The sequence below is a fragment of the Bufo gargarizans genome, chromosome 3 (assembly GCF_014858855.1).
Source record: "Bufo gargarizans isolate SCDJY-AF-19 chromosome 3, ASM1485885v1, whole genome shotgun sequence".
NCBI classification, from domain to species: Eukaryota; Metazoa; Chordata; class Amphibia; order Anura; family Bufonidae; genus Bufo; species Bufo gargarizans.
In genome coordinates, this window is record NC_058082.1 from 172,172,212 (window position 1) to 172,199,641 (window position 27,430).

Consider the following 27,430-nt stretch of genomic DNA (forward strand, 5'->3'; position numbering starts at 1 on the left):
GTGAGCAGATGCCTGCCACCAGAGTGTCTGAAAGGGAGGCCTCTCTCTGCCCCTTGGAGAGTCACCCCCGTCCCAACGCCACCAGCAGCAGAAGTCACAGCAGCATTAGCAGAAGCCAGTTCAGTCTCCTCTACATGATGGAATTATTTTTTCCATGAGCCATGTCAGCAAACCGACTGCTCCCGCCTCAACACCCAGGTTCAGGCCTACCTACACTCTATCTAGTCTCTGGTGCATACCCTGTTCCCTGGCCCCATGGATTTCTGGGCAGGCAGTTTGGAATAGTGGCTCGAACTGGCACAGCACACTCTCTTTTTTCTTTCTTGCTCAGCCTCCAGTGTCATCTAGTAGAGGGATTTCAGCACCACGGGGGGCATGGTGAAACCCAAATGGACCAAGTTCTCCTCCGCCAGTGTCCAAAACATCACTTTTGTCAAAATGAAACAAGCCTGTTGCTACCTGCCTGCCCCCATCATGCCATTACCACCGTCATGCCACTGCTGCAACCTGTCAAACATCATTTTCTGTATGGCTGTTGCTGCCCCCATCATGCCACTGCCGTCATCATGCCACTGCTGCGACTTGTCAACCATTATGTCCTGTACGTGTAGGGAAAGATGGTTGACGCGATGACGTAGGCAGAGTACGTCACGCTCTCCGCCTCCCCCGTGGCTCAGCTGTCCTGCTGCCGCTCTGAGCTTCTGGCGTCGCATGGATCTCTCGGCGTCTCTGTGACGCTCCCCGGCCGTGTTTCCTCTATGTTGCCGCTCCGACGATTTCTCCGTCTGCTCTACCTGTGAGGAGTTCATCTCAGCTTATACTTCCCCGGTCTTCGTCGATCCTCTCCCCTCCTCTCCATCCCGCTGTGGAAACTTGGAGTCGGTACCGCCTGGATTTGCCTGGATCGCTGGATCGCTGGATCGCTGAACGGGTCTGGATCCTCACTCCTGTTGCCTGCATCACTGTATGTATCGGTCCTCAGACCTGCTGATTTCTGCTGATCCCCCGTCCCTCTCCCTGTGCCGTTCTGATTAAATTATGCTGTGTCGTTTTTGGCTGAAAAGAATCAGGCCGGGCTGTTGAAATATCTATGGGACTCTCTCTTACCTGATCGTCCGACTTACAGCCGACTTCTCCCCTCATTTGTTCTCACTGATTTGCTTCCCTGTCGCTGCCGTGACTAACCTCCCTGTGACTGTGTCTTTGTAATACTGGGATCAACCCTATAAAACTTCATTTTTGATAGGCTGCTGGATATTCGGCTTTTCCGTTTTGGCTGCTGGTGTCTCTTAGGAGTCTCTGATCCTGGGGAAGGTTGAAACCCGGTGAGATTGTTCCTTTCTTTTGTTACCCCCCTTCCTTTTGTCTCCTATACGTCCTCTCCTGCGGATGATATTTACTAACTAAAATCTACTTCACCATCCTAAAAACACACTTGGTGCCTACAAATATTAAAAGTAGTAAACCATACAGTATCAGGTGGAAAGTGGAAGTGGAAGATTGGAAAAAGTATAAAAAGAGTATAAAAGAAAAAAAAAAAAAAAAAAAAAAAAGGGTTAAAAAAAAAAAAAAAAAAAAAAGGAGAAGGGGGCGAAAGAGGGAGAAGGAGCAAAGAAAGAGAGAAGAAGAGATACAAATATAAAAGGAGAGTAAGAAAAACAAAAAAGGTAAAAAATAAAAAAAAAAAAAAAAAAAAACACACAGGGAAAGGGAGAGGAAAAGAAAAGGAGGAGAAGAAAAAGAGAGTAAAGAGAAGGAGGAGAAGAAAAAGAGAATAAAGAAAAGGAGGGGAGACGGGAAGGGAGAAGGAGGAAAAGGGGAGAAAAAAAAAAAAAAAAAAAAAAATACCAAGGAACCGACCATGGCTCCAAAAGCTCCCAGGCGATCGGCTGACCACTCAAGTCAGAAATCGGGGTCTAAAACTTATGAAACAACTAAAATAGACCAGTTCTTGAGATCTCCGAGGATTAATACGAGGGGCGGACAAAAGGAACTTGCCACAAAAAAAAATGATGATGATTCTGAGGTGATTGTAACAGAATTACGAAAAGCTTCTAGATACCCCGAAGAGGAAGACGGCATAATGGGGGAAGTCATCCCTAATGATAACTCCTCCCCGCTAGAAGAAATACTGCTAGCGGTAAAACAGAATGGGGATCTAATACAAGCTGTTACAACCCAACTTGGGTTTATTCAAGTCGACGTCGGATTAATAAAAGATGATGTGTCCAAAATGCGAGATAGAGTTAAACTCCTTGAGAGTTCCGTCACCCTTATACAGAAGGAATCCAAAAAAACAAATATGGAACTATCTACATTTAAATCAGAATATAATCTCTTGAAGAAAAAGCTAGTGGACCTTGAGGATAGGTCACGAAGATATAATGTGAGAATAATTGGGATTCCAGAGGGTGTGGAGGAGAGAAACCCAACCCAATTTATACAGAAGTTAATCCTTGAGAATTTCGGGAAGGAGTCATTTTCTTCCTTTTTTATGATTGAACGAGCCCATCGGGTCCCAGGGGGAAAACCAATTCCAGGGAGACAACCTCGGACATTCCTCGCCAAGCTACTGACTTCAGGGGACAGAGATATCCTCCTGAGAAGGGCAAGGGAATCCCCACCGGTTATATATAACGGGATTAGACTGGCTTTTTTTCCCGACTTCTCGAAAGATGTACAAGAAAAGAGACGCACATTTATGATCGTTAAAAAGAGGCTAAGAGAAAGGGATATTAAATATTCTCTCATATTCCCAGCCAAATTGCGGATTGTTTTTAATGATAAAACCTTTTTTTTTGACACCCCAGAAGAAGCTGCGGACTGGCTTGATCGAAATAATTGATAATTCAATTGGGTTATGTTTTGGTGGGAATAATTAGTACTACAAGGGGCTTATACCCCCAAAATGTATTTTTCCTTTGCTTCTTAATGAGGATGGCTGAGTGGGGGGGAAGGTGGGAGGGATGGTCATAGGAAAGAAATCTACTACAAATGTGGTGGATTGCTTGTAGGCGGGGGGTGGGGGGAGGGGGAGGTGGGGTTGGGCTGTGGTGCGTCAAAGTAGGTGTGGTTTCCCTTTTTTTCGTTTTTGGTTCTTTCTTCTTCTTTCTTCTATTTCTCCATTTTGACCTTTCCTGATGACGCTGATTAGAATTTTTGCGTGGAATATACGTGGCTTGGGGGATAGAGGCAAGAGACAAGCGATTTTTGACTTGACACAGGCCCACTTACCAGCAATAGTATGCCTGCTAGAGACCCACCTTACTGAGGAGACCACTAGAGTGCTCGACAGGGGATGGGCTGCGCACACGTTCCATTCTACCCTCTCCAACTATTCGAGAGGTGTCACGGTGTTGATACACAGACTTATTGATTTCGTCTGTGAGGCATCCTCTGTCGACCAACAGGGGAGATTTATTTTCTTATACTGTAAGATAGGAGGGAAGATATGTATTTTGGCCTTTGTCTACATTCCACCGCCATTTTCTTTCTCGGTTCTTAATTCTCTTTTATTATTTATGGATAAATGGCCAGAATGTCCAACATTGATTATTGGCGACTTTAACTGTGTTATCGACCCTCTTCGCGATAGGATTTCTACGAGTGCTAGGAGTGACAGTCCGGTCCAGGGGTCCCCCCTGGCACGGTTCTGCCTGGAGGCTGGATTTGAGGACGCTTGGGAACATCTGGGACAGGGGAAAAGGGCTTTCTCATGCTTTAGTAAAGCAGGTAAATCGTTGTCCAGAATAGATCTTGTATTGATAAATAGTAAATATGTGAATCAGATAAAGCGAATGAAATACGAAACAAGGTCAGTATCTGATCACTCTCCGATACTACTTGAATTATGTTTATCTCAGGAAAGATATATACCAAAATCTCCTTTTAGATTAAATCCCTATTGGTTATCAGTTATAAAGACACATGAAACAATTCAAAACGAAATAGGTCGATTCTGGGAAATTAACTACGGCTCAGCAAAAACTCAAGTAGTATGGGATACTTTCAAGGCGTATACGAGGGGATTGATGGTTAGTAACATTGCGAACCTTAGACAGGAATATGGAAAGAAACAGAAAAATCTAAAAGAACACGCAGTGTTAGCAACAGAATCCTTCTATAGGAACAAGACCGAGAGGAATAGGCAAAATATGCAAAGAGCCACACAAATATATGCTAATTTTTTATTGGATAAGGCCCAACAGAACCTTTTTTTTAAAGGGCAAAAATACTTTACAGAATCAGGCCGACCTGGTAAACTCCTTTCCAGGGTAATCTCCAATCAACAACCCAAAAAACATATAGATAAACTTCGTTTGAGTGATGGTAGGATAGTCACTACACAGGGCCCGGTGGAGAAGGCCTTTCTTGATTATTTTACTGATTTGTATAAAGCTGATTCTAACATCACAGATGACAAGATAGATCTCTACTTAGATAGGATCAAGTTTCCAACTATTACTGAGTCGGAAAAGAAAGCACTAGAAATGGAGGTCTCAATGCAGGAACTTGAGGGAGCTACTAAACTATGCTCGGCTAACTCCACCCCTGGTTCAGATGGGCTTCCATATGAATTTTATAGCAAATATGGGGACTGCATTCTTCCCAGACTGTTGGAGGTCTTTGCTGAATCAGTGGAGGATGGGATGCTGCCAGATTCAATGATGGAGGCCATAATAATACTAATACCGAAAAAAAACAAGGACCCCTTAGAATTAGAATCATACAGACCAATTTCACTGCTCAATGCAGATGTAAAGCTCCTTGCGAGGGTCCTGGCAACAAGGCTTTCCAGGGTCATCTCCTCCATTGTCCATTCGGATCAGTGCGGCTTTATCCAAAATAAGGGTACACATCATAATTTACACCGGCTCTTCTCCAATATTCAGGCCCCGGGGGGGACTGCCCGCTCCATCCTGTCATTGGACGCCTCTAAGGCCTTTGACAGGGTGGAGTGGCGTTTCCTCTGGAAGGTTCTTGCAAGGATGGGCTTTGGAGAAAGATTTATACGCACTCTTAAGCTACTGTATAGATCTCCAAGGGCAAAACTGAGTCTTAATGGAATCCTGAGCGGCAGTATGGATTTAAAGAGAGGCACCCGCCAGGGCTGTCCACTATCTCCCCTGTTATTCGATATTTATATCGAACCCCTTGCGATGGCCATCAGGCAAGATGATCAGGTTAAAGGATTCGGTACGTTAGGAACACAAGACCGCATCTCATTATATGCAGATGATGTTCTGTTTTTTATAGATCATACGGAAACTACTCTTCCTAGGATCATTCATATGGTTAAATTATTTGGTGAGGTGTCTGGTCTTTGTATAAATTGGGCCAAGACCAGTCTGCTCCCAATAGACCCTCTGCCACAGAAGGAGGTTCCTGTTATACAGTTGGATATTGTTGATACTTTCCAATATTTGGGTCTGACTATATCGCCTCGGGTTGAAAATTTTCTACAACTTAATTTGATTCCCATAATAGTAAAGACCAGAGCTAAAATAGGAATCTGGCGGAAACTTCCCCTATCCAGAGCTGATCGAATCTCACTAGTTAAAATGGTGATATTACCACAATTTCTCTATGTGCTCAGGAATACACCTATTTGGATACATGACAAACACTTTAAACTTATTGAAAGAATAATTAATGATTTAATATGGGGAAGAAAGCGAGTTCGAATTAAGTTGGAATATTTGTATAAATCCGTGGAGTCTGGGGGTTTAAATCTCCCCTACTTTAAAGGGTACTTTATTGCAGCTCAGCTATTGTGGTGTTATGAATCAGAGAACAGCGCACTCTTGAGGAAGCTGGTAACTAGCCATGCTCATAATAATATTTTTACTTTGTTGGAATCCGGTTTATTGAAGAGTTATGAGCACGGCTACAGAGAAACTATTAATCTACTTCTGAAAATGTGGAATACAACTAGGACATGGTTGAAGGTTAAGGGTTCATTCACATTTACGCCTCTTTGGCATAATTTCTATTTACAAAGCTTAGATGATATTGCAGCTGACATATTTTGGCAGAAGAATAAAATCTTATATATTTCACAGGTAGTTAAAGATAGAGAAATTAAATCCTTTATAGAAATGACACATAATATAAGAAATCTTTCATGGTTTAGGTACCTTCAACTTCGATCTGTATTATCCAGTTTGGATGATAAGCGATTGTTGGATATAGATAATTTATCTTTTTTGAATGAGTGGGTAGGGGGTGTACTTGTTAAAATAAAGATTTCAAATATATATAAGTTATTACTTAAGGCACGGTTTAGTGATACACATTCACCAGGACAAAAAGCGTGGGAGGCGGATTGTCCGAATTTACAAGTAGAAGGTTGGGAGAATATTTTTGGGAATTTGGTTTCAGTATCCCAGAACTTCAACCATGTTTTAATACAATTCTATATTTGTCACAGATTATATATTACTCCCTTATGGATGAAAAAATGTGGGTTAAGAGATATGTCCAACTGCCCCAAATGTGACATTGTAGGAGCGGACTTCCTCCATATGATATGGACTTGTCCAGAACTCACAAACTACTGGAATAACATCAATAACTGTATTATCTACAAATTAAAAATTCGAATTCCTTTTGAACCACAAGTATTCGTGCTTAATGATCTTTCCAAATTAAAAAATCATAAGTATCAAAAGATCTTCCTGAGTAGAATATTGATGCTGGCTAGAGTACTGATCAGCCGGACCTGGTTTGCCCGTTCCACTCCAGACATCAACACATGGATAAACCTAACCGATAAGGTTAAAAACTACGAGAAAATTTTATATAAACGGAGGGAGGTTGAGGAACAGTGGAACAAGATATGGGATGGCTGGAAGATTGATTGATTAGTCGAGGTCAAGTTGGTTTATTTACGGGGGGCCTGCTTTGACGCACCACAGATTAGGGATTAGGGATTAGGGGGGAGGGAGGGGAGGGTTTTCTAAATGAAAGAAAAGATGAATTGAATATATTATAATTATATATAATTAGTTGGGACACTAAGAATTGAGAGATTGTAAAAATGTCTGTAAAAAATGTTTTGTAGTGTTTTTCCAATAAATTTTTGTTGAAGAGAAAAAAAAAAAAAAAAAAAAAAAAAAACCATTATGTCCTGTACAGCTGCTGCTGCCTCCACCATGACACTGCTGCCACCATGCCAATACTGTGGCCTTTTAACCATCATGTTCTATATGGCTGCTGCCTGTCTCCTTCATACCACCAGTGCCATCATGCCATTGATGCGACCTGCCAACCATAATGTTCTGTACGGCTGCTGCCGCCTCCATCATGCTACCACTGCCATCATGCCATTCCTGCGACCTGCCAACCATCATGTTCTATATGGCTGCTGCCTCTATCATGTTACCATCGGCATCATGCCACTGCTGCAGCCTGCCAACCATCATCTTCTATAGGGCTGCTTCTGCCTCCATCATGCTGCTGCCTGCCTGCCAACATGTACTATATGGCTGTTGCTGCAGCCGCCACAGCCTCAGCTGCTGCTGCTCCTCACTGCTAATTCCCAACTGCCACCACTATTAAAGCAAAGCATCTGCCACTACTACCACTTCTAATATTTCTATTACTACTACTACCCATAGACAGCCATTCTACTGCCTTGTATGTTCCATGTTATGCTGCTTCTGCTGCTGCTATTGCAGCCACATGCCACTATATCCCCAAGTGTCCCCAAGTGCAGTCGCAAAAACCATCAAGCGCTACAAAGAAACTGGCTCACATGCGGACCGCCCCAGGAAAGGAAGACCAAGAGTCACCTCTGCTGCGGAGGATAAGTTCATCCGAGTCACCAGCCTCAGAAATCGCAAGTTAACAGCAGCTCAGATTAGCGACCAGGTCAATGCCACACAGAGTTCTAGCAGCAGACACATCTCTAGAACAACTGTTAAGAGGAGACTGTGTGAATCAGATCTTCATGTTAAAATATCTGCTAGGAAACCACTGCTAAGGACAGGCAACAAGCATAAGAGACTTGTTTGGGCTAAAGAACACAAGGAATGGACATAAGACCAGTGGAAATCTGTGCTTTGGTCTAATGAGTCCAAATTTGAGATGGAGGAGGAGGTGTGATGGTGTGGGGGTGCTTTGCTGGTGACACTGTTGGGGATTTATTCAAAATTGAAGGCATACTGAACCAGCATGGCTACCACAGCATCTTGCAGCGGCATGCTATTCCATCCGGTTTGCGTTTAGTTGGACCATCATTTATTTTTCAACAGGACAATGACCCCAAACACACCTCCAGGCTGTGTAAGGGCTATTTGACCATGAAGGAGAGTGATGGGGTGCTGCGCCAGATGACCTGGCCTCCACAGTCACCGGACCTGAACCCAATCGAGATGGTTTGGGGTGAGCTGGACCGCAGAGTGAAGGCAAAAGGGCCAACAAGTGCTAAGCATCTCTGGGAACACTCAAGACTGTTGGAAGACCATTTCAGGTGACTACCTCTTGAAGCTCATCAAGAGAATGCCAAGAGTGTGCAAAGCAGTAATCAAAGCAAAAGGTGACTACTTTGAAGAACCTATAATATGACATTTTCAGTTGTTTCACACTTTTTTGTTATGTATATAATTCCACATGTGTTAATTCATAGTTTTGATGCCATCAGTGTGAATCTACAATTTTCATAGTCATGAAAATAAAGAAAACTCTTTGAATGAGAAGGTGTGCCCAAACTTTTGATCTGTACTGTGTATATATATATATATATATATATATATATATACATATAAAGTAATGGTTTAAGGAATAATAGATAGGGCTTCTCTACAATGCTTGGAAAAAATCTAGAAAAATCTAGCACCACGCGGCAGTAGTCCCATACTCATATACCAGTTAGTTTTTATTAAAAGCAAGTCATAAAGCATATTAAACATTCATATGCAATTCCAACAAACCTATACAATAATAATAAAGTCGTATTATAATGAATGCTGTAGAAATAAAAGAAAACTACTTTTGTTGGATATCATTTCACGTGTCCAACATGAATTCACTATTAGAACCCCAGTTGTAAATTTATTGGCAGGTTTCCTTGGTTGAAAACACTGTAAAGATCCTCTATAGGACATATGTAGCTCCGCCTTGCCACATGTAGCATTCCCATCAGTATCTCCCCTGAAAATGGTGGTGAAAATAACAAAAATCATACTTGCCTCATCCATTTGAGTGTGAAGAGGCTGCCATGACCAGCTTGCTTGAAGAGCCTGTGCAAAATCTCATGCACGATGATGTCATCACATACAAGATTTCTCACTGGATCTTAAAGCAAGACTCCTCCTTCTGCTCGGCTCCATCGTGAGTCATGAGAAAACTTTTCTCCACCAGCAATTAAATTGTCTACAAGCTGAACCCCCACCTGGCCAGTTGCTGGTGGTGCACTCGCGTATTGTAAAAGTGCCTTGCATTTTCATGTGGTGGGCCACTCCTTGTGACTCTCGCTGTGAGGCAAGCTGCACTCCACGGTGGACACCTGGAGCAGTTGTTATGGGCAGATTCAGTACGTGTCTTTCACGGCCCACTGGGTCAATGTTTTTTGCAGTAGTGACGCAGCACCCCAGCAACATGGTCAGGTCCCTTTGACCCCTCTAAGTTTGTATCGACTTGGCTCCCACAGCAAGCACTTATCCACCTCTTCCACCTCCTCCTCCATTGACACAGTCCTATCCCCAAATGCAGCAAGGCACAGCATCACTGACATTACCCCTCCTTCCTATCACATCTGTCAAGTCAAGCATTGCCACATCGTGTTGGAGCTCATCGGCCTGGGCGACAGTAGCCCTGCCGATGAGCAGTTGCTAAAGTACATCAATCAGCAAACATCCAACTTGCTGTCACCCTGCCGACTCCAACTGGGTAAGGTGGTCGGCAACAATGGGCACAACATCCTGGCCGTCTGAACCTGGGAAAAATAACACATTCTCTCTGCATGGCCTTTTAAAAACAATGCAGTGGCTTGAGCAAGATGCTGGCAATGTCTAAAAGACTGTTCCTTTTTTCAGTCATTACCACGTGGTTGATCTTCAACTTTCCAACTCGCTGGAATTTATCATTGCACATGCTTGAGTGCCTGTCCTAGCAGCAGAAAGCCGTGCACAATTTGTTCATGCACCAGACTGCCTCAGCAGGAAGCATTAGTTGTTTCCAGGTCAGGCAGTGTGAGCTCATGCTGTTCATACTGCAGTTGTCCCTCTTCCCCCTCATATGTATTTTTGAAGAGATGCTGATGCTCATCTAATAGGTGGCAACGAAGGAGGAAGAAGAAGAACAGCTAACACATCTGGCTGGCTGCCCTGTAGCTGTTAGAGACCCACAATGAGAAACTCCCCTGGGGGAGTAGGAGGTGCTGCCACTTGAGGAGGAGGAAGAGGAGTCCGAGATGGAGGACCAAGAGGATGATGATGATGGTCACACCGGCCATGACATCCAATCATCTCAGTAGGGGGCCGAGGTAGAAAGAACTGGCTCCTCGGGCACGCTGGCCAGATTTTCAACCTGTATGTTTGCTTACTTATGCAGAGACAAGCGGGTTGGTGACATCAAGCAGTCTGATGATTACTGGATAGCCATGCATTTAGACCCCCGCTAACCAGGCAAAATGGGGAAATGTTTTCCTTAAAGGATGGACAAATTAAGTTATAAGCTGGAAATATTTTATGGTGAGCAGATGCCTGCCACCAGAGTGTCTGAAAGGGAGGCCTCTCTCTGCCCCTTGGAGAGTCACCCCCGTCCCAACGCCACCAGCAGCAGAAGTCACAGCAGCATTAGCAGAAGCCAGTTCAGTCTCCTCTACATGATGGAATTATTTTTTCCATGAGCCATGTCAGCAAACCGACTGCTCCCGCCTCAACACCCAGGTTCAGGCCTACCTACACTCTATCTAGTCTCTGGTGCATACCCTGTTCCCTGGCCCCATGGATTTCTGGGCAGGCAGTTTGGAATAGTGGCTCGAACTGGCACAGCACACTCTCTTTTTTCTTTCTTGCTCAGCCTCCAGTGTCATCTAGTAGAGGGATTTCAGCACCACGGGGGGCATGGTGAAACCCAAATGGACCAAGTTCTCCTCCGCCAGTGTCCAAAACATCACTTTTGTCAAAATGAAACAAGCCTGTTGCTACCTGCCTGCCCCCATCATGCCATTACCACCGTCATGCCACTGCTGCAACCTGTCAAACATCATTTTCTGTATGGCTGTTGCTGCCCCCATCATGCCACTGCCGTCATCATGCCACTGCTGCGACTTGTCAACCATTATGTCCTGTACAGCTGCTGCTGCCTCCACCATGACACTGCTGCCACCATGCCAATACTGTGGCCTTTTAACCATCATGTTCTATATGGCTGCTGCCTGTCTCCTTCATACCACCAGTGCCATCATGCCATTGATGCGACCTGCCAACCATAATGTTCTGTACGGCTGCTGCCGCCTCCATCATGCTACCACTGCCATCATGCCATTCCTGCGACCTGCCAACCATCATGTTCTATATGGCTGCTGCCTCTATCATGTTACCATCGGCATCATGCCACTGCTGCAGCCTGCCAACCATCATCTTCTATAGGGCTGCTTCTGCCTCCATCATGCTGCTGCCTGCCTGCCAACATGTACTATATGGCTGTTGCTGCAGCCGCCACAGCCTCAGCTGCTGCTGCTCCTCACTGCTAATTCCCAACTGCCACCACTATTAAAGCAAAGCATCTGCCACTACTACCACTTCTAATATTTCTATTACTACTACTACCCATAGACAGCCATTCTACTGCCTTGTATGTTCCATGTTATGCTGCTTCTGCTGCTGCTATTGCAGCCACATGCCACTATATCCATACCCTTTCTATCTCATACATATCTGTTGCATATTTTTCTGTTAATCTCTTTCATACCTGAGGGTTGAATTTTGTATATGGGTGCATATAAGACTGAAGTACTGTTGGAATTTTTCATTTATTTCCTATCTAGATACACTGTATATCTATCTCATATCTATCTATAATTTATCTATTATCTATTTATCCATGTCATATCTATGTCATATTTTCTGTCTGTAACTAGCAAGATGCACACCATTATTGCGCAATTTTGTCATTTTTTTTCTAGCCCGGACTGGAACAAACTATGCACAGTACCTGTCAATTACGAAACATCATTTTGTTCAGGACGTCCACTTTTCTATCAATAAATGCTACAGCAGCAAAGGCCAAGGACCTCAGACAATCTTTCTGCAGCATTTCAGAATGGAGAGACCCTTGACTCAGAGGGCAGACTGTCTCCAAAGAGGACCGTGTGATCACAGTGCTCTTTTATTAAGATCTGACTTCACATTATAGCTAATCAATATCTTGCAGGCTTCCAAGTCCCCTGTTATATACATGTCTTCCACAATCAGGTAAGGAGGACCACTAATTGAAGAAAGTCAGTGATTCCACTACCACAGCCCTCAGGCCATAGTCCTGCGTGTACACTTTATCTTTCTTGCTATACTAGCTATAGTAGAAATAAAATTTGGAGACATGACAGGCAAAGAAAAGAAAGATCAATTTCTGTCACTTGCCACCAATGTTTACTGCTTTTCTGGGTGTTCAGATGGTGTTTTTCTTCTATAGCTTAGGGGAACTTAACCTTTTCGAAATGGAAAGCTGGTGTTTCCATGCATTTTAAAGTATTTTATCTCATAATACCACAATCTGTATCCTGTCAAATGAGGTGAAATACTGCAATTGATAAACAAATGGGTATATATTTGTATATTTGCCTACATCTGTGTTCCAGGCTATGAGCTAATTAACTATTAAAGGTTAAGAATGACAGCCTCATAAAAAGATTTTAAGGTGTCATTATTTTTAATATTGGCTAATAAGTTACACCAATGTCACCATCAAGTAAGGTAGTATAATCTATTATCTATCTATCTATTTATAATAGTGAGGTTGTCACTTTTGCATCTCTTCTTCTATTTTGATAGAATTGTATTATATTTGATTCACATTACTGTGAATAGTTTATTTAGCTAAACCACATTTCAGACTTAGGCCTCATGCACACGACCCTTTTTCGGGTCCACATCCGAGCCATAGTTTTTGCGGCTCGGGTGCGGACCCATTTCCTTCAATGGGGCCGCAAAAGATGCGGACAGCAATCCGTGTGCAGCCCGTTCCATTTTTCAAATTGCGGAAGGCACACGGGCGGCTTCTGTTTTTTCCGGACTGCAAAAAACGGCACGGTCGTGTGCATGTAGCCTAAGGATGAATTTTATCAAGCTTCTACAGCAGTTTTGTGGCTTAGAAAAGTTGCAAAAAAGCCACATATTTTGGTACAAGTGATAGTTTTCCAACAAGATTTACAACTTTCCGGCTGTTTCTGACACCCTCGCCACTTATTCAATAATTGGCAAGGAAGGAAGCGGACCTCTGCAGCCCGAGTCATTTAACAACATGCCCCAGAAAACTGGTGCAGATTACACCAGAAATCTCCTTCAGCTGCTAGTAGTGGACTTGTACTCATATACTTTTCCCCACCAAGGTATGCACCATAGATTACATAGTATTGTATTACATAGATTATAGATTACCATTGATTACATAGTATTGTATTGTATATACTTTAAAAAATACATTAAAATTCCTTTAATATAGCATTAGTAAGATACTTCTGTACATTTTATTATCTACATTATGGAAACAACACACAGATCTCCTACAGTTCAACTGAACTGAATTTGGACCATTACAGAACCCTAATATCCATAATGTGACTGTTGGTGGGGTCAAGAGTGATGACAGATTCCATTTACGAAACAAATTATTTTATAGAATTTTACAGTTCATACAAATACAAGGGAACATAATACAAAGTGTATGCACAGTCATGGATATTACCTACAATACCAGTAGTCAGATTAATAACAGTAAATTCGGCAAATCACTTTGTATCCATGAGGATGACCAATTCAGGACTGGAAAGGGATGACTGTTATTCAATTCGGGTCAATGACAGATTGCATTTATTGTTCCAAGTAAGGAATAAGAATTTTGCAAATCTATTAGTACAAACATACATGCTTGGTTATATTGGGAGAATTAACTGTGTGTCTACCGTATGTGAGCCTTAAAGGAGTTGGTCTACAAAAATCATGTAACACCTCACCATAAAATAGGTGCTCAATATATGAATGCTGGGAGAACCACCACAGATGGCTAGAACAGGGCTCCTGAGCCTCCAGTCTAGGAGAGTTTGGAGTGATGATAATGCATGAGTACTAGTGCTCTATTCAATGTCGACGAGACTGACCAAGGTAACCAAGGGCTGTACTTGGCTGTCACCATCAGTCCCAAGGACATTGAATTGCAGTTTGCATTCATGACCAGAACTCCATTCAAACACTTCTGGGGCTTGGGACCACCATTCTATTGTTCATTGGGTGTCTAATCAATTAGACCCCCAGCATCATACCTTTATCAGCTAAATCCTGTGAATAGATAATTTTTTTGTAGGCCTTTAACAAAATGAATGGTAAAAAGTCGCATTGGTATGGACATGTGAGCATCCGGAGAAGGCACCTGGTATTCTACAGAAATCACTGATTCTCTGTTGTGAGAATTGTGTCAGAGATTTCCAGTGACGTATTATGACGTAAGAGATTTAGGCACTTTATAGAGCCCCATGGCTCCTTTATTCATCCCCCTGAACATCTTCTTATATGTCTATATGACCATGTCTATATTACAATTAAATTTACCCTTTAGTGAATAATGAAAATCCACCCGTCCATCTGCCAGCCCTACATATCATTACCACAAGAAACTGCAATCAATTGAAGTCCCCGTTCATCAGGTTCCATATGGCATTACCTATAAATGTATGTAGAACAAAATCACTGAATACTTGTATATGTACAGAATACAGATCAAAGTTTCAAAGAACTGAATGAAAGGAACATGGTTATATCGGACAAAGTTCAAAACCATTTTGCCCATGACTTATTTACACTTGTCAAATGTAGAATTTTGACCATGCACAAATACTTATTTTTCAATAATTTTACATTAATTACATTTTATCCTTTCTACTTTGATATCTCATTAAAATCTTATAAGTGATCAAGCAGTGACCTTGAAAGGCATGCATAATACATGAACGTAAACCTCTAGTAAAATGTATTTTTTTCACTCCTCACTGACTACAGCTTACATTTCTTTTTCTTTTTCATCCCCAATGACCCCAATATGGAGAGTTCTGCTAGAGAAGCCAAGGTATGCAGTTGTGTGCTGTGAATCTCCAGCTCCATTAGCTTCCCCTCATGATGACAGATGCAATATGTTAATGGCTTATGTTTGGATGTGATGGCCTTGCTTCTACTTAGGGCACTATGCTAATTACCATAAGATGGTGACAACAGGTGCAATTGTCATTTCACATCAGCATCAGCCCTACGAGAAAAATAGCTAGCAGCACATAAAGCGACTAGAAAAATGTATACTTTAGTATGTAGCTTGTGATTCTCTGAAGTGCTGCTCTTTAATGCTGATGATTAAAGGGTTCCCAGCAGAACTTAGATGTTTTTTTGCCAGTACAGTCATTTTAAACTCTTTCCTCTGTCTTTCCTAAAATAAGCATTTTTGCATTAAGGTTGAATAACATCATTTATTGTTAAGTTTGGGTGAGATTCTTCGCCATTATAATTGTTGTGAGTTTACACCCGAGTAAGCATTTTTATGACCACTTAGAATAGTTAATGCTGAATCAAGAAAAAGAAAGCAAATCTGTGCATTTGGCAACGGTAAAGCCGCTCTTTTTGTGCTGCATTATTTAATTATGTCATTCTTTATCATTCCTATCCTTGGCAATAATTGATCATTTGCATAATCAGAATCCCATGCTTGTCAATGGTATGTCTAGGAATAATGAGAGTGATTCGAGAACAGGGTCGGCAGCAAAACCCGGATTCATTTCTATTGCAGATTAGACATCCTCTTGTTTCCACTTTAATACTAACTGAGCTTTATGGGAAATCTAAGAAAATTAGATGAAAACTTTGTAATAAATTTTCCAAAATGAATGGCAAATCTTACAACACTCATAGTAATTGTAAAAATATAAGAACCAGAATAAAATGTCAGGTGTATGAAAGAAATGCTCCCACATTAGACAGTAACGTGTCTCTGTTTATTATACCTACTCTGTGACATCACTGTGTGCATTATTTCTATCACTGTGTACAATCATCCTTCCTATGACTGCAAACTATTTAGAATCCATATACTATGACATCACTGTGCTTGTTTTTTTCAGATGTGCACATCACTTTGTGCATTATCCCTGTATAATGATATACTGTAACATCACTTTGTGCATTATCCCTGTATAATGATATACTGTAACATCACTTTGTGCATTATCCCTGTATAAAGATATACTGTAACATCACTTTGTGCATTACTCCTGTATAATGATATACTGTAACATCACTTTGTGCATTACTCCTGTATAATGATATATTGTAGCATTACTTTGTGCATTAACCCTGTATAATGATATATTGTAACATCAGTTTGTGCATTACTCCTACACTGATATCACTGAGACTTTTTTTCGTGTTACTTCACTTCTTGACACTTGTGTAGATGAAGGTGGTGGGGCTTAACTGAAGGGGTGGGGCTTAGTGCAGCCCACCAGATTTACTATAACTTACGCCAGAAACGGTCGTAAGCTACAGCTGAAGTTTAGTGAAGTATACACCAGCCCAGGGATGCACCTAGCCTTTCCGCTGCCTGAGGTAAAAAAAACTGAAATCCCCCCCCCCCCCCATGCTAATTTCTTAACGTAATCCCTTTGTCGCAATAAAAGCGCTCATTGCCCATGGCCCTTCCGCTGACCCCTGCACCAACCCCTGACTAGCAAATACTTTAGTTTCTTGTGCATCTGCCTCTTATTAAATTATGTACATCTAATTTATTACAGCACATAGGGATCAAGACTGTTGTCTGGGAATGCCAGCCTTGATAAATGCCCCTTACTATCTTTATTATCCCTGTGGAAATACTGTATATTACTATATGCAATTCTGTAGTTGCAAGAATTATGTATCACTGTGTGCATTTTCAGGGGTGTAAGTATATAACATATAATGTTAAGTGCACCCAGGACAGGCCCAAGCCAAGCTGTGCACCCTTGCTGCACCTGCTTCCTCTTCCAGCCCTCTCTCTCCTTCTTGATTGACAGGACCAGGCAAGCATACTATACAGGAACCTGTTAATAAAGAGGAGGACTTGCTGAGGGAGCAGGAGGAGCAAGGGTGCACAGAGTTGCTTGAGTCCACCCTCAATTCCCTTAACTGTTTAAGGCCTCTTTCACACGGCCGTTGCAGAAACATGTGCGGGTGCGTCGCGGGAACACCCGTGATTTTTTCGCGTGAGTGCAAAACATTGTCATGCGTTTTGCACTCACGGGAGAAAAATTGTGCATGTTTGGTACCCAGACCTGAACTTCTTCACAGGAGTTCAGGCTTGGGATCGGTATTCTGTAGATTGTATTATTTTCACTTATAACATGGTAATAAGGGAAAATAATAGCATTCTGAATACAGAATGCATAGTAAAATAGCACTGGAGGGGTTAAAAAAAAATAAAAAAAAATTTAACTCACCTTAGTCCACTTGCTCGCGTAGCCGGCATCTCCTTCTGTCTTCATCTTAGCTTTGTGTAGCAACAAGGACCTGTGGTGACGTCACTCCGGTCATCACATGATCCATCACCATGGTAAAAGATCATGTGATGGATCATGTGAAGATTGTGACGTCACCAAAGGTCCTTGTTACTGCACACAGCTAAGATGAAGACAGAAGGAGATGCCGGGCTGCGCGAGCAAGTGGACTAAGGTGAGTTAAATATTTTTTATTTATTTTTTAACCCCTCCAGCACTATTTAACTATGCATTCTGTATTCAGAATGCTATTATTTTCCCTTATAACCATGTTATAAGGGAAAATAATAATGATCGGGTCTCCATCCCGATCGTCTCCTAGCAACCGTGCGTGAAAATTGCACCGCATCCACACTTGCTTGCGGATGCTTGCGATTTTCACGCAACCCCATTCATTTCTATGGGGCCTGCGTTACGTGAAAAACGCAGAATATAGAGGATGCTGCGATTTTCACGCAACGTACAAGTGATGCGTGAAAATCACCGCTCATGTGAACAGCCCCATAGAAATTAATGGGTCGGTATTCAGTGCGGGTGCAATGCGTTCAACTCACGCATCGCATCCGCGTGGAATACTCGCCCGTGTGAAAGGGGCCTAAGGCTACTTTCACATATGCATTTTGTTTTCAGGTTTTGAAATTCAGCAGAGGATCTTAAAACCTGACCAAAACAGTTCAGTTTTGATCACACATCAGGATGCATCCGTTCCTTTAGGATGCAGTTGTGTGAAATCGAAATGGAACAAACTGAATCCGTCACTAAATACATTAAAAATCAATGGGTGAGCCTAAAAAAACGGATCCGTAACCATTGCCGTACATTGCTTTTAGTGATGGATCCAGTTTGTTCCGTTTCGATGACCAGACACAAAACCCCAGTGGTTTTTGTCCCGTCACAAAACGGAATGCTGATGGAACAGAAGACATCCTGATGCATCCTTAATGGATCTCTTTTCATTCAGAGTGCATATGGACTAAACAGAACCGTTTTGGCCCGGTTTTGAAATCCTCTGCTGGATCTCAAAACTAGAATGCCAAAACGCATATATGAAGTAGCCTAACAGCTAACATCTAGATATGACAAAAGACATTAAAAGTCACATCAATGGGTCTTGCCAATGGGTGAACTTCCATTATGCCGTTGCATTTATTGCATAGAAGACAATGGAGGCTGAAATGCTGAACTACACATCTGCATTTCAGCCTCTGTTGAATAGGAAATTCACTTGTCAGCAAAATGCCAGTGACATGAGATTTAGCATTTTGGTACTGTTCCTTGTCAGACCCTGTCTACCTATCTTCCAAATGTATCATGAAAATATGCTGAGTAAGGGTTTTGACCCTTAAATATGTACTTCTACTTTGCTTTTAGTCATCCAGCTCATGCTGAACCTATTAGAGCGACATAATAAGTTATCAGACGAATCCTTATTAGAACATAAGGAAGTAAATTTTTACCAGACTCATTGGCGGACAATTACCTGCTTCCTGAACATGAATTATGCTCAGTGATAGAGGGAAAACTCCCAAAATGTAGGCCAACCTCAGTTCTAGTTATCTGAAACAATCAGTGGGGTCACTATCATCAGGCATTCGGAGCACATGACCTTTATTTTTGGCCCATCAACAGTATGGTGGTAATTAGTGTGGAGCGAATCGAACTCCACGAAGTGGAATTCGATCCAAATTTCTGGGAACATTAGATTCATCTCAAAGCTGAATTTCCTTGTGCTTCATGGTAACAAATTGATTTTACCTTAGATGTAGTAATTCATCCCCTTGAACAAGAAAAGCCAGCCGCCATGTTGATTGAAGATCTCACATGAAATCCTGTGCGCGGTGAGGTATGATGTCACCACGCTGACCGACAAGATGACATCATCACGGGCTGCATGAGATTTCGTGCTAGATCTTTAATCAAAAGGGTGGCGGCCAGCTCTTCGTGATTATTTTACACCCAATTATTGCTATCAGATGCCGCAATAATGTATAAATGTGGCATCTGAGGGGTACAATGACGCAGAGCAGCACAATCACCACTCTCTGTCATTGCACCCACCACTTACAAAGAAATGCACTTTGTGATAAAGTAATTTGTCACCAAACAAAATCTTTTGTAAAATTCGGCGAAGCAGCTGAATCTAATTTTTTAGACTTTTATAGTGCTATTATTGGTTATTCGGGGTTTGACATATTAGGTTTTGATCAGTAGCAGTATAATCATAATACATATCGTGATAAAATTAGCCCCTTGTACAGTGGTGTCATTTAGTAGCTGTATAACTATATTATTTTGTGGTATACTATCACAATTAGATTAGTCTTTCCGAAAAGGAAAATTTATGGGCCCAACAGCATTGATTTTATTATATCCAAAGAACTTTTTTTTTCTTAAAAAAGCTCAGAATATTGTAAATAAATAAAGTAGGTAATATACACCTTACCAATCCCTTGCTACTCCCTATCCAACACTTTCCAGTTTTCCAGTTGGTCGTTGCTTCCTGGATCTTCTTGACACTAGAATAGGCCATTGGCTGAGGCGAATCACTGCTGTGGCCATTGATTGGCTAAGTCTTGAGAGGAGCAGACCCAGAGACCACAGGGGTTACCAGGAAGCATTGGGCCAGGAGTAAAAACATATAGCCATTTTCACACAGTCAGTATTTTACATCAATATTTGTACAATAAGTCCAAAGCAGGAGTGGAAGCTACAGATAACAAGTGTAATGGAAAGATATTTCCATCTTCTGTGTTTTAGATCCATTCCTAATTTTGGCTTACAAATACTGATGAAAAGTGATGACCAAATACTGACTGTGGTGAAGGTGGCCTATAATATATTTTATTATTTTAACTCATTTCCAAGACAACACCTTTAAATTTTTAATCACAAGTTACAAATGTTAAAAACCAAACGGGCCAAACAAGTTATAAATGTTATACACCAAACGAGCCTGGTCATGGACTGCATCATACATTGGTCGGCCCCATCAGCTTGCTCTCCTGCCTTGCATCCTGCTACTCATCCACCTAACATCAAGGTCACCCCCAACAACTACAAGGCAGGACCCCCAAAAAGTCCAGAGTGTGTCCAAGGGAAGAAAGGATATGCCCTCTACTCACTGCATACTTGACCCAGGGAGCACTAGAGAAAGGGATTAGCCACTGTGAGGGACTACAACCACCCTCACTGCCACCACCAACACTCCTATTCTATCCACCACCTCCCCTGCGTTCTGTACTTACAGGATTAATTGCTTGGTTTTCCAGATAAAACAAATTATTGGAACAGTGAGCGGCCCGTAGAGTTGGTGCTGGAAGGACTTACATGTTGCATGGATCCACGTGTGTGTTTATATAAAGTATCTCAACATGGTTGCAGGGAATGTGCACACAAATCAGTTTTTTTCCACATAAATTTACCTCGTAATTGTATCATTGGAACATCCCAGTGGCTAATGTGACCAACTCAAATATTACTATAGTAAAGAATTTCTATTCATGTAACTCCAATATATTTTGTTGGATTCACTCATGGTGTTACCTACACTCTAAAAATAAAAATTAAAACTTTATTTAAAAATAATCAGTTCTTTTTTTTCAATGATAACTTTGAAATTTTCCCATAGATTGACTTTCATGAGGGTAAAGTACTTTGATAATGAGAAAAATAATTAAAAAGAAAATTGCAGCACATAGCTAGAATGTTTAAGGCTGAGGGGAATGAGTGAGGTAGCGCAGCATAGCCAAACATTATTCTTCTTATAATTAAGCATGCATCTTTATTTGACAGAAAATAATGGGTCTGATTAGAGGCAAAGATTTTAGTGTAAGTCAAAGTTGCAATCTATTGCTTTTGCTTGGAGTGGAAATTATAGTCCCATTAGCATCTAATTATGGCTCCTAAACAAACAACGCTGCCAAGGTACTTGTGTTATCGATCCATTATGGAATTACAATACAGTTCAATATATATCCAAATATTCGAGAGCCATTGGTAGGGGACTCGAGCATGCTTATAACAATGCACACAATGTGTATATAAATATAGGTATACACATACTTGATATATAAATAATAGGAACATATATAACAATTATTTGGACCCATTAATAAAATATAAATACAGCAGAAACATAGTTGGCAATTTTCTGTGTGGCCTCATGATTTTGTTTTTCTACTTCTATAGACTATAATATAAGGGCTGAATATTCTCCTGCTTTTTTATTTCCCGTGTGTGTGAATGAGTATAGAAAATGCATAATTTTATTTTTTTACTGTATTTTTATCATTAGGATCAATACAGTGCATTTCAAATAGATTAGGGAATGAATGTGTATATGTAGAATATAGCATACAGCTAAATGATGCCACTGAAGATTCGAATGCACTGTCTGCCTGCACAGAAATCCCTTCCAATCTGTGTCAATCTGCAGAGTTCATCCACACTACCATATCTGCATCTTGGACAATTTCCCTACAGAGCATCAGGATAGAAAGCCAAGTCATTAGGGGTCCATTCATCAAATTCTCCTGGCTGTAAATCTGGGGCAAACTGGAACATGAAAGACACCACATTTATTAAAGCATAAAAAAATCCCACTGAAAGCAATTGATTTTCAGTCCTTTAAAATCTACCAGTACTACTCCTCTTTGACAGGCTGTAGACTATGATAGCGAACCTGTAGCTTTCCTACATTGTCTATACGGTATGCTTCTGTTAAATACAAAAAAAACTAACATAGAAAATGTCAACATTCAATTAAAATAAAGTAGGAAATGGATCTTAAATTACTAATTATCGCAACCAGACAATAAAAAAGCATGGTTTGGATTTATGTTTTAAAAGAGATCCATGAATCTCTTTACTATACAGTATGATAAATTGCTGGTATGCGGTATTTATATTATTCATAGATTTTCTAGATATAGCATACTGTTATGTGACAAAACAATAAGGGAAACATTTATTAACACTGCATTTTAGACTCCCTTGCTGACATAGATTTAAGCCATTTGCCATGTCAAAAACAGGCATGGAAAATAATAAATGAGCCGGGCCTGCCAGCCCGCCTGCTTCGCTGCCTATACAACGGCCCCTTTTCTCACCACTTTGGAAAAGTCACTGATTTTGCCGCAAAATGGAATGCGAGAAAATCGGAGACTTTTATACACCACTATTTTGACGCATATCAGTTTAATAAATGTCTCTCTAAATGTTATTTCTAGACAGAAACCAGAAATGTGGTAATGATTGCATTTTTCCTGAAATGGTAAAAAAAAAAAAAAAACTCACCTCATCCATTTGCTCATGGAGAGGCCATCGCGGGATTCTTCATTGAAGAAACGCGCCAAATCTTGCACGTCAAAGTGTGATCTCACCACATCATCATGCTAGCCAGGCACGCTGACATCATCAGTGCGTTTTCTTCAATCAAGATGGCCGCAACGGCCTCTCTGCGAGGTGAGTATGTATTTTTTGTTTTTAACCCCTGATTACCTCTGAAAGGCTTGAATGTGACTGTCAGATGCCACGATAAGCGTTGAATGCGGCATCTGAGGTAATTATGAACAAACATCGGCCGGGGTGTTTCGCATATGTGCGTTCGCGATCAAATGTTTGAGAACCGCGGGTTCGCAGCGGGCCCCATTCACTTTAATAGCGGGCGAACCTGAAAAACCTTCAGGTCATATTTGCAGCCAGCATACACTTACTAGAAGAACACAAATAGTCTCACAACATGGACAGTGATATACTAGAGGGGGATCATTGGCAAAAATTCCCACAAAAAATATGTATTTTATTTAGGGTCCATTTTTATGCGTCTTAAAGGAAAACTCTCAATAATGTGCCCTGCTGGAGCCTAGAAAAAATCTATTTCCTATCGGTTTGATATATACAAATGTCCGGCACTCCACGTTTTTGTATCCTGCAGAGTCCATAAAAAAAATGCATACATTAACGCTATATTTTTTTTTCTACCATGGATCTGTATGGTGAACGGATGACACTGTAAGGCATCAGTCTGAGGCATCTGTTAACGCATACATTTTTTGTATGAACCCAACCGCAGTGTCAGAATAAGCACCAGTACATAGCAGAGCAGCGTGGCGGAGAGGGGAGGCCGCCATGTACAGACAGAGCGCTACCTGGTCCTGGTGGTCAGGGAAGAGGACTGTGTTTCCCAAGGATCATTTTCTACTGGGAAATACAGTGCACAGTATAATACACTAGAATCTATATAATATAAAGATATTAGCCCTATTTATTATATAGAAATACGTCTATGTTAGGTGTATTTCTGACACAGATTGTTGCGCAAAGGTCCTTAGCACAGCAATCTGCATATTTTTCCTGCTCATGCCAGGTTTAAGAAAGGATGGCATGGGCAGGGAAAGGGATACAGTTATGGCCATCCAGTTATTGGATACCACCACCATACATTGACCGAATAACACCTCTGTACAGTGACCGGATAACACCGCCATACTGTGACTAGATAAAAGGGTATAAGAGGGCACAGTACAGGGAATAACTAGGGGCACTGCACAGGGTGTGGTAAGAGGGCACAATTCAGGGTATAAGGGGGCACAGTCTGGGGTGGGGGGCACAGTCTGGGGTGAGGGGCACAGTACGGGGTGGGGGGCACAATCACATGACCCTGTGACATTAGAAGCTCCTTATGGTGAATGCGGCTCATATGCCACCATAATAAGAGGCGTGAGGTGTGGCCTGGCATGAGGAAATTCAATTACACGTGGTAATCACAGGTGTTGAATACAACCGAGATCCATGCATCAGTCATTTTTAGAAATGTGAGGTAGTCCACACTGTCGTGAGCTAGTCACGTTCCCCCTGCTGCGCTGAATGTCCTTTTGGACAGGACACTCGACGAGTTTCAAGCCAAGAGTTCCATGGCAAATTGTGCCAGCTCTGGCTACAGGTCAAGCCTGCACAACCAGCAGTCCAGGAGTTCCTCGCTTCTCAGAGCAGCCACATCAGCCGTTAACCCGATGTAGTCGGACACCTGTCGGTCTTCCCTGAGGCTGGATTGGGAGGGCGGATGTCGATGGGTTGGCTGCAAGAATGATCTCATATCCGAAGTGAACAACACATCTTCAAACCACCCTCTTCTTGCAGGCGCGGTAGGATGAAAATTCCTCTGCTAGCAAAAGCAGAATGCAGCATCTCTCGCAGCAAAGCCTGGAAATGCTGCATTCTGACAGCCCTCTGTGATGCTGGTAACATATCCGCCATTTTGTGTTTGTACCGGGGGTCTAAGTACGTTTCCACTCAGTACTGGTCCTTGCTTTTTATGCTGGGGTCCCTCTTCAAACACTGGAGCATGAAGGCCCCCATTTCACTAAATTGGAAGCGGTGGAGCGCCCTGGCCTTCAAACACTGGAACATGAAGGCCCCCATTTGCACTAAATTGGAAGCTGTGGAGCTCCCTGGCTCCTGCTCATCGCCCAGGAGAATATCGTCCTAAGTCTCCTCCCCCCAACCATGGACAACACCAAAGATCCCCTAAAAGTTTAAGGTCCCCCTCAAAGCCTGCTCTTCTTGCTCCTCCTCCTCCTCCTAGCCACCATCCTCCTCTGACTCCTCTTCAGACTCCTGCTGACTTGTCTCAGATGGAGTGGCTCCCCTGGGAATTAATTCAGCATTGCGACTTCCTCATCTTCCAGCTCCTGCTCCTCGACGGTTTGATCAATGACACAATAAAATTCACGCTCCAGAAAGAAGGCGTAAGGTATGTTGTCACTGATGGCGCCCTGGCTGTGACTGACCAGTTTGGTGATCTCATCAAATGGTCGCAGAAGTCTGCATGCGTCGAGCATGAGCAGCCACTGGCACGGTGAAAATAAACAAGCTCCCCAGAACCTGTCCTGCAGCAGAATTTGTACAGTAAGTCGTTAACGGCACGTTTCTGCTGGAGCAGCCTATCAAGCATTTACAAGGTGGAGTTCCAGCATGTCGGGCAGTATTAAATCAGAATGTCGCTGAATGTCGCTGAATGTCAGGAAGGCAAGCCATAGCCATGTAAGATGTTCTAAAATGGCCAGAGATTTTCCTGGCCTGCCGCAAGATGTCCTGGACCCCGGGGTATGTGGCAGGACGTGTGCCATGCACGGCACGTGTATCATTTTGCCCTGTATCAGCGTGCTTAGCAGATTGGCACCGTTGTCGTACACCACTTTGCCTGTTAACCACTGATCGGCCTGTGACTGCAGAGCTGAAAGGAGTGCAGGACCGGTATGGCTCTTATCTTCCAGGCACAACAGCCACAGCACAGCTTGGCAACGTCTCACCTGGAACATAGAATGGGTTCTGGGGAGCTTGGGCAGTGCAGCGAGAGAGGCGGTAGCAGTGGAAAAGGAGGAGTCAGCTGAGGAGGAGACAGAGGAGTAGGAGGAGGAGAAGAGGCAGGTCTGCATGCAATCCGTGGAAAAATCCATACGGGTGCCACGGGTTACATGTGTGACGGCTGTCAGAAGGTTCTTCCAGTGAGCAGCAAAAGTTATGTACCAGATGTATCTTGGCACCGACACTGTGTGCCAGAGATATATTCAATTGCCGCTGAACGTTGCCATATAGCTCTAGGATGTCCTTCTGGGAGAAATATTTCCTTCCGGGGACCTACCATTGCGGTGTGCCAATGGCCACAAATTTTCTAAAGGCCTCCGAGTCCACCAGTTTATATGGCAGTAGTTGGCGGGCCAGCAGTTCTGACAAGCCAGCGGTCAGCCGTTGGGCAAGAGGGTTATCTGGCGTCATCAACCTTTTACACTCAAACATTTGGGCCACAGAAGCCTGCCTTCTACCCCATGAATGCGACGACAGCACGGTGGAAGGTGGAGTGGAGCACAAATGGGAGGAGAGAGGAAAAGGAGAAGAGGCAGGACGAGGAGTGCCGGGAGTTTGTCTGTGGGTTCTGATGGCGTTGCTCCCACTGGGCTCGGTGATGGGAGGCCAGGTGCCTTCTTAAAGAGGTCGTCCCTAGTTAAGTGTTTGGCTTACCGCGACTTATGCGTTGACAGCACAGGCTGCAGATGGCAACACTATTATCAGCAGCTGACACATTAAAAAAAGCCCACACTGCGGAGCCATGTGTCGGTGTCCTAGAAGCGCAAGATGTGACCGAGCATGATGGATGGCTCGCTCCAGATACATTTGCAGTCTGCTTTTTGCCTCCTGTGCACTGCAAGTTCTGCCTGCTTCTCTTCCTTCTCCTCCTTATCTGCTGCTCCGTCTCTCCCTCTGAACTACCCTCCTTTTCCTCTCTTGTGGGCACCCATGTGACGTCCATCGACACGTCATCATCGTCACCTTCACCACCACTGACATTAGAGATCTCGGAGTAGGCAGCAACAGCGGGGACCACCCTCCTTGGGCTGATCTGGGTACTGTCGTCAGACTGCTGGGTGGCGGGCGTGTCTACCTCCTATTCCTCATCCGATTCCAATAATGGCAGCGCATCGGTAAGGTTTGGGAATGGATGGGAAAATAATTCCTCTGACTCAAGTGGAGGGGCTATGTTAGTGGTGGTGGTGAGGAGGGTGCAGATACAGAGGATGAGGAGGGTGCAGAAGTTAAAGGCTGAGTGAGCCACTTAACCAACTCTGGTGCGCCCTTTGTAGTTATCGCACAAGCTTTCTCCAACTATCAACTTAGGCTTGGGCCTGGTTCATCTGA